Genomic DNA, 10,123 nt, shown 5'->3' with positions numbered 1-10,123 from the left:
TGTGTTCTTGATCTGTAATCAAGTGGTCTGGTGAAGCTGGCTGCTCCTGCACAATGACATTTCCTGCTGTCTTAACTATGAACAATGCCTATTATGTTAATGCTATTTTAAACCATGTCTCTTTATTTTTGACAAAGAAATGAGATGAATTGATAGCACTGATGCTTATACGTGCAAAACCTGTTATCTACCTACTTGATTCTCTTTCAGGGTGACAACACTGCTGCTAGGAAGAACTGCCACAATGATAGTGAGACGGACCCATTGTTTGTCCCTCTAACAAATATTCCAGAGGAGAAGGCAAAACATATTGAGGGTATGGATACAACCACGAAGTCACATCTTGATGTAGTGTCAAACTTACTCAATGACACAAGCTCGATGAAGTCGCTGCCTGAATCTGTTCGACTTCTTCAGTTTGAAATTCAAGCAGAAATACATGCTTCCGGTCAAATACGACTGGAACTCCAATCTCTATGCAAGATTAACCGTAAGTACATGACGTTTATTGATGCTATGCAGCTTAAGTTGGTGGATATTGATGACCCACAAGTGTAGGGGATCTATCGTAGTCCTTTCGATAAGTAAGAGTGTTGAACCCAACGAGGAGCAGAAGGAAATGACAAGCGGTTTTCACGAAGGTATTCTCTGCAAGCACTGAAATTATCGGTAACAGATAGTTTTGTGATAAGGTAATTTGTAACGGGTAACAAGTAACAAAAGTAAACAAGGTGCAGCAAGGTGGCCCAATCCTTTTTGTAGCAAAGGACAAGCCTGGACAAACTCTTATATAAAGGAAAATGCTCCCGAGGAAACATGGGAATTATCGTTAAGCTAGTTTTCATCACGCTCATATGATTCGCGTTCGTTACTTTGATAATTTGATATGTGAGTGGACCTGTGCTTGGGTACAGCCCTTCCTTGGACAAGCATCCCACTTATGATTAACCCCTCTCGCAAGCATCCGCAACTACAAAAGAAGTATTAGGGTAAACCTAACCATAGCATGAAACATATGGATCCAAATCAGCCCCTTACGAAGCAACGCATAAACTAGGGTTTAAGCTTCTGTCACTCTAGCAACCCATCATATACTTATTACTTCCCAATGCCTTCCTCTAGGCCCAAATAATGGTGAAGTGTCATGTAGTCGGCATTCACATAACACCACTAGAGGAAAGACAACATACATCTCATCAAAATATCGAACGAATACCACATTCACATGACTACTTATAGCAAGACTTCTCCCATGTCCTCAGGAACAAACATAACTACTCAAAAATCATATTCATGTTCATAATCAGAGGGGTATTAATATGCATAAAGGATCTGAACATATGATCTTCCACCAAATAAACCAACTAGCATCAACTACAAGGAGTAATCAACACTACTAGCAACCCACAGGTACCAATCTGAGGTTTTGAGACAAAGATTGGATACAAGAGATGAACTAGGGTTTGAGATGAGATGGTGTTGGTGAAGATATTGATGGAAATTGACCCCCTCCCAATGAGAGGATCGATGGTGATGATTTCCCCCTCCCAGAGGGATGTTTCCCCGGCAGAACAGCTCCGCCGAAGCCCTAGATTGGTTTCGCCAGGTTCCGCCTCGAGACGGCGGCGCTTCGTCCCGAAAGCTTCCTTCTGATTTTTTCCAGGGCGAAAGACTTCATATAGCCAAAGATGGGCACCGAAGACCTGCCAGGGGGCCCACGAGGCAGGGGGCGCACCCTCCACCCTCGTGGGCAGGGTGTGGCCCCCCTTTGGTGCTTTCTTCGCCCAATATTTTTAATATATTCCAAAACTGACTTTCGTGGAGTTTCAGGACTTTTGGAGTTGTGCAGAATAGGTCTCTAATATTTGCTCCTTTTCCAGCCCAGAATTCCAGCTGCCGGCATTCTCCCTCTTCGTGCAAACCTTGTAAAATAAGAGAGAATAGGCATAAGTATTGTGACATAATGTGTAATAACAGCCCATAATGCAATAAATATCGATATAAAAGCATGATGCAAAATGGACGTATCAACTCCCCCAAGCTTAGACCTCGCTTGTCCTCAAGCGGAAGCCGATAACGAAAAATATGCCCACATGTATAGAGATAGAGGCATCGATAAAATAAAATACGGACATGAGGGCATCATGATCATTCTTATAACAGCAACATATATATAGTCATACGATTTCTTATGCTAAAGTAACAATCTATTCACAATGTCAAGTATGAATCAGAAAATTCATTGAAAGCTAACAAACTATAATCTCAGTCATTGAAGCAATTGCAATTTATCATAATATCGGAAAGAGTCAATATAAGAGCTTCTCAGCAAGTCCACATACTCAACCATCATTTAGTCTTTCACAATTGCTAACACTCACGCAATACTTATGGGTATGAAGTTTTAATCGGACATAGAGAAAGATAGGGGCTTATAGTGTTGCCTCCCAACCTTTTACCTCAAGGGTAATGTCAACAATAATAGTTTATGATAACTTACATCCAATTGGATATATGTATCAGGATCTTTCCAACACAATGTGCTTGCCAAAGGATAAAGTGTAAAAAGGAAGAGTGAAGATCACCGCGACTCTTGCATAAGACATAAGACAAAAATAAAAGATAGGCCCTTCGCAGAGGGAAGCAGAGGTTGTCATGTGCTTTTATGGTTGGATGCACAAAATCTTAATGCGAAAGAACATCACTTTATATAGCCACTTGTGATAGGGACCTTTATTATGCAGTCCGTCGCTTTTATTGCTTCCACATCACAAGATCGTATAAAGCTTATTTTCTCCACCCTAATAAATCATACATATTTAGAGAGCAATTTTTATTGCATGCAACAATGAAAACTTACTTGAAGGATCTTACTCAATCCGTAGGTAGATATGGTGGACTCTCATGGCAAAACGGGGTTTAAGGATATTCGGAAGCACAAGTAGTATCTCTACTTGGTGCAAAGAATTTGGCTAGCATGAGGGGAAAAGGCAAGCTCAACATGTTGTATGATCCATGACAATATACTTTATTTCGGATATAAGAAAAACATAACCCATTACGTTGTCTTCCTTGTCCAACATCAACTTTTTAGCATGTCATATTTTAATGAGTGCTCACAATCATAAAAGATGTCCAAGATAGTATATTTATATGTGAAAATGTCTCTTTCTTTATTACTTCCTATTAGTTGCAACGATGACCAAAACTATGTTTGTCAACTGTCAACAACTTTTATTCATCATACTCTTTATATGTGAAGTCATTACTCTCCATAAGATCAATATGATCTCTTTAATTCTTTTGACTCTTTCTCTTCTTTTTTATTTTTATTCCCTCAAGATCATAGCAAGATAATCAAGCCCTTGACTCAAAATTAATGTTTATTATATATAGCTCACGGACTTGATTACATAGAAGGATCATAAGGCAAAACCCAAAACTAAATCATACTAAAACTTTATTCTACCAGATCAAGATATTACCAAAAGGATCGAACTAAGAAAAACGGTAAAGATAAAAGTGTGATGGTGATACGATATCGGGGCACCTCCCCCAAGCTTGGCAGTTGCCAAGGGGAGTGCCCATACCCATGTGATTATGTCTCTTTCTTCGGAGGTGGTGATGATGGAGTTGTTGATGATGTAGGGTCGCACATCGAGCGTAGGAGATCCTCCAATTTGAAGATAATGCCCTTGAGTTCGGTGATATGCTCATTCAACAAAATATTTTCACGTGTGAGATATTTGTTTTGTATGCGAGCTAACTCAATCATCTTGAAAGCTTCAATCTCAGTTGGGGTGAGAAGATTGTAAAATGAGGTTGAAGGATGTCTTCTTCTTCTGCTGCCGGAGCTTGATCCTCCATGGCCTTCTTGATCCTATCATCCTTGTTGATCTCCCCAGGTTCTTCTCTCTTCAGCTCTACCTTCATTAGCCAAGCATCGTTGCCCTCATTGTTGGAGGAGGGGGACGACATGATGCCCGAACTTGACAATTCTGGCAGAAAACAGCTCGAAACAAAAACAGAGGATATTTGCGTGATACGAGGGTCAAAACCTTCGGGAGATTATATAATGAATTTTTACCGACCAAAAGAAGTATCGTGCAATAAAACGGAGTCCGGAGAGCACACGAGGTGTCCACGAGGTAGGGGGCGCGCCCAGGGGGTAGGGCGTGCCCTCCACCCTCCTGGATGCCTCGTGTCCTTCCCGGACTACTTCTTATTTTCCTATTTTCTTAAATATTCCAAAACGGAGAAAAATTGCTATTAGAACTGTTTTGGAGTCGGTTTACTTACCGTACCACATACCTATTCCTTTTCGGAGTCTGAAACATTCTGGAAAGTGTCCCTTATGTATTCCTCCGGGGTTACGGTTTCAATAACATTAGTTTCAACATTTATGGGATTACCTGAGATATAATGTTTGATTCTTTGACCGTTCACCACCTTCAGATTTGTGCCTTCGAAGTTGTTGATTTTTATGGCACCGGAATGATAGACCTCCTCGATAACATAAGGACCTTCCCATTTAGAGAGAAGCTTTCCTGCAAAAAAACTTAAACGAGAGTTGTATAGCAAAACATAATCACCTACATTAAACTCATGCTTTTGTATCCTTTTGTCATGCCATCTTTTAACTTTTTCTTTAAACAGTTTGGCATTCTCATAGGCTTGGGTTCTCCACTCATCAAGTGAGATAATGTCAAATAGTCTCTTCTCACCGGCAAGTTTGAAATCATAATTGAGCTCTTTAATGGCCCAATATGCCTTATGTTCTAGTTCGAGAGGTAAGTGACATGCTTTTCCATAAACCATTTTATACGGAGACATACCCATAGGATTTTTATATGCAGTTCTATAGGCCCATAATGCATCATCGAGTTTCTTAGACCAATTCTTTCTAGATCTATTAACAGTCTTTTGCAGAATTAATTTAATCTCTCTATTACTCAATTCACCACTAGACTGTGGGTGGTATGGAGATGCAATTCTATGATTAACATCATACTTAGCAAGCATTTTAAGAAAAGCACCATGAATAAAATGTGAACCACCATCAGTCATTAAGTATCGAGGGACTCCAAACCTCGGAAAAATAACTTCTTTAAGCATCTTAATAGAGGTGTTATGATCAGCACTACTAGTTGGAATAGCTTCTACCCACTTAGTAACATAATCAACAACAACTAAAATATGTGTATACCCATTAGAGGAAGGAAACAGTCCCATATAATCAAAGCCCCAAACATCAAATGGTTCAATAACAAGTGAATAGTTCATAGGCATTTCTTGAGGTCTACTAATATTACCAATTCTTTGACATCCATCACAAGACAAGACAAACTTACGGGCGTCTTTGAAAAGAGTAGGCCAATAAAAACCGGATTGCAGTACCTTATGTGCAGTTATATCTCCAGCGTGGTGTCCTCCATACGCCTCGGAGTGACACTTGCGTAGGATCTGTTCCTGTTCATGCTCAGGTACACAACATCTAATAACACCATCTGCTCCTTCTTTATAAAGGTGTGGGTCATCCCAGAAGTAATGTCTTAAATCATAGAAAAACTTTTTCTTTTGCTGGTATGTGAAACTAGGTGGTATAAATTTAGCAACAATGTAATTAGCATAATCAGCATACCATGGAGCAGTACGAGAAGCATTTATGACAGCTAATTGTTCATCGGGAAAGCTATCATCAATAGGTAGTGGGTCATCAAGAACATTCTCTAACCTAGATAAGTTGTCAGCAACGGGGTTCTCAGCTCCCTTTCTATCAATAATATGAAAATCAAATTATTGTAGTAGGAGAACCCATCTAATAAGTCTAGGTTTAGCATCTTTCTTTTCCATAAGATATTTAATAGCAGCATGATCAGTGTGAACAGTTACTTTGGAATCAACAATATAAGGTCTGAACTTATCACAAGCAAATACAATTGCTAAAAATTATTTTTCAGTAGTAGCATAATTTCTTTGGGCACTGTCTAGAGTTTTACTAGCATATTGGATAACATTTAATTTCTTATCAACTCTTTGTCCTAGAACAGCACCTACAACATAATCACTAGTGTCAGACATAATTTCAAAGGGTAAATTCCAATCAGGTGGCTGAACAATAGGTGCAGAAATCAAGGCTTTCTTAAGTATTTCAAATGCTTCTACACAATCATCATCAAAGACAAAAGGAACATCTTTTTGTAAGAGATTAGTCACATGCCTAGAAATTTTTGAGAAGTCTTTAATGAACCTCCTATAAAAACTGGCATGACCAAGGAAACTTCTTATACCTTTGATGTCCTTAGGACACGGCATCTTTTCAATAGCATCAACTTTAGCTTTATCAACTTCAATACCTCTTTCAGAAATTTTATGTCCCAAGACGATGCCTTCATTAACCATAAAGTGGCACTTCTCCCAATTCAAGACAAGATTAGTTTCTTCACATCTCTGCAAAACTCGATCAAGGTTGCTTAAGCAATCATCAAAAGAAGTTCCATAAACGGAGAAATCATCCATGAAAACCTCAACAATCTTTTCATAAAAGTCAAAGAATATAGCAGTCATACATCTTTGAAAGGTAGCTGGTGCATTGCATAAACCAAAAGGCATACGTCTATAAGCAAAGGTACCGAAAGGGCAAGTAAAAGTGGTCTTTTCTTGATCCTCTTTTGACATAGGTATTTGAGAGAAACCAGAATAACCGTCTAGAAAGCAAAAATGTGTATGTTTGGATAATCTTTCTAGCATTTGATCAATAAAAGGTAAAGGGTAATGATCCTTTTTAGTAGCTTTATTTAGTTTGCGGAAATCAATTACCATTCTATAACCTGTAACAATTCTTTGTGGGATCAATTCATCTTTATCATTAGGAACAACAGTAATACCTCCCTTCTTAGGGACACAATGAACAGGACTTACCCACTGACTATCAGCAACGGGATAAATTATACCTGCCTCCAGAAGCTTTAGTATTTCTTTTCTTACCACCTCTTTCATCTTAGGATTTAACCGTCGTTGGTGATCAACAACCAGTTTAGCGTCTTTCTCCAATTTTATTTTGTGCTGGCATAGAGTGGGACTAATGCCCTTAAGATCATCAAGAGTATATCCAATAGCAGCACAGTGCTTCTTTAGAGTTTTCAATAATTTATCTTCTTCCTGCTCTGAAAGGTTAGCACTAATAATAACATGATATATCTTCTTTTCATCAAGATAAGCATATTTAAGAGTATCAGGTAATGGTATAAGCTCAAACACGGGATCACCCTTGGGTGGAGGAGGATCCCCTAGAATTTCAACAGGCAAGTTGTGTTTCAAAATAGGTCCCTGTTTAAAGAATACTTCATCTATTTCCCTTCTTTCATTCATAAACATATCATTTTCATGGTCTAACAAATATTGTTCTAAAGGATCATTAGGAGGCACGGCAATAGAAGCAAGACCAATAATTTCATCTTTACTAGGCAATTCTTTATCATGGGGTTGTCTACGAAATTTAGCAAAGTTAAAATCATGAGACATATCCCCTAAACCAATAGTAACAACATCCTTTTTGCAGTCTATCTTAGCATTAACAGTATTCAAGAAGGGTCTACCAAATATAATGGGACAAAAGTCATCTTGTGGAGAACCAAGAACAAGTAAATCAGTAGGATACTTTTACTTACCCACACAAGACTTCAACATCTCTAACAATCCCAACTGGTGAAATGGTAACTCTATTGGCAAGCTTAATTGTAACATCAATTTCTTCTATCTCAGCAGGTGCAATATCATGCATAATTTCTTTGTATAAGGAATGAGGTATTGCACTTGCACTAGCACCCATATCACATAAGACATGATAACAATGATCTCCTATTTTAACAGAAACAACAGGCATGCCAACAATAGGTCTATGTTTACCCTTAGTATCGGGTCTAGCAATTCTAGCAGCTTCATCACAGAAGTAAATAACATGCCCATCAATATTATCGGCCAAGAGATCTTTAACCATAGCAATACTAGGTTCAACTTTAATTTGCTCAGGGGTGTAGGTGTTCTAGTATTACTCTTACGAACCACAGTTGAAGCTTTAGCATGATCCTTTATTCTAAGAGGGAAAGGTGGTTTCTCAATATAAGCAGTAGGAACAATAGGATCAACATTATAAGTGATAGTCTTTTCTTCAACTTTAATAGGTTCAACTAATTTTACTTCAATGGGAGGATGATATTTAAACCACTTCTCCTTAGGGAGATCAACATGAGTAGCAAAGGATTCACAAAAAGAAACTAATATCTCAGAGTCAAGTCCATATTTAGTGCTAAATTCTCGGAAAACATCTGTATCCATAAAAGTTTTAACACAATCAAACTTAGGTGTTATACCTGACTCCTTACCTTCGTCAAGTTCCCAATCTTCAGAGTTGCGTTTAATTCTTTCCAATAAATCCCATTTGAATTCAATAGTCTTCATCATAAAAGAACCAGTACAAGAAGTATCGAGCATGGAGTGATTACTGAGAGAAAGCCGAGCATAAAAAATTTGAATAATAATTTCTCTTGAGAGCTCATGATTGGGGCATGAATATAACATTGAATTAAGCCTCCCCCAAGCTTGAGTGATGCTTTCTCCTTCGTGAGGCCAAAAATTATATATATAATTATGATCACGATGAACCAGATGCATAGGATAAAACTTCTGATGAAATTCCAATTTCAATCATTTGTAGTTCCATGATCCAATATCATCGCATAGCCTAAACCATGTCAATGCCTTTCCCTTCAAAGATAAAGGGAAGACCTTCTTCTTGATAACATCCTCGGGCATACCTGCAAGCTTAAATAATCCACAAACTTCATCCACATAGATTAGGTGCAAATCAGGATGTAATGTTCCATCTCCTGTAAAAGGATTAGCTAGCAGTTTCTCTATCATACCCGAAGGAATTTCAAAATAAACATTTTCAGTTGGTTCAGTAGGTTGAGGAGCAACTCTTTGCTCTACTGGTCGGGGTGAAGATACCCTGAACAAGCCCCTCAAAGAATTACTTTCCATAGTAACAAGTGACAGCAAATTTCAGCACACTATATAAATTTTTCCTTACCAAATTCCACTTACCAAAGGCGCTTCACTCCCCGGCAACGGCGCCAAAAAAGAGTCTGGATGACCCACAAGTGTAGGGGATCTATCGTAGTCCTTTCGATAAGTAAGAGTGTCGAACCCAACGAGGAGCAGAAGGAAATGACAAGCGGTTTTCAGGAAGGTATTCTCTGCAAGCACTGAAATTATCGGTAACAGATAGTTTTGTGATAAGGTAATTTGTAACGGGTAACAAGTAACAAAAGTAAACAACATGCAGCAAGGTGGCCCAATCCTTTTTGTAGCAAAGGACAAGTCTGGACAAACTCTTATATAAAGGAAAACGCTCCCGAGGAAACATGGGAGTTATCGTCAAGCTAGTTTTCATCACGCCCATATGATTCGCGTTCGTTACTTTGATAATTTGATATGTGGGTGGACCGGTGCTTGGGTACTGCCCTTCCTTGGAAAAGCATCCCACTTATGATTAACCCCTCTTGCAAGCATACGCAACTACAAAAGAAGTATTAAGGTAAACCTAACCATAGCATAAAACATATGGATCCAAATCAGCCCCTTACGAAGCAACGCATAAACTAGGGTTTAAGCTTCTGTCGCCCTAGCAACCCATCATCTACTTATTACTTCCCAATGCCTTCCTCTAGGCCCAAATAATGGTGAAGTGTCATGTAGTCGACATTCACATAACACCACTAGAGGAAAGACAACATACATCTCGTCAAAATATCGAACGAATACCAGATTCACATGACTACTTATAGCAAGACTTCTCCCATGTCCTCAGGATCAAACGTAACTACTCACAAATCATATTCATGTTCATAATCAGAGGGGTATTAATATGCATAAAGGATCTGAACATATGATCTTCCACCAAATAAACCAACTAGCATCAACTACAAGGTGTAATCAACACTACTAGCAACCCACAGGTACCAATCTGAGGTTTTGAGACAAAGATTGGATACAAGAGATGAACTAGGGTTTGAGATGAGATGGTGCTGGTGAAGATGTTGATGGAGATTGACCCCCTCCC

The sequence above is a fragment of the Triticum aestivum genome, chromosome 3D, assembly GCF_018294505.1.
Source record: "Triticum aestivum cultivar Chinese Spring chromosome 3D, IWGSC CS RefSeq v2.1, whole genome shotgun sequence".
NCBI lineage: Eukaryota > Viridiplantae > Streptophyta > Magnoliopsida > Poales > Poaceae > Triticum > Triticum aestivum.
Note: the sequence above shows the minus strand (reverse complement) of the source record.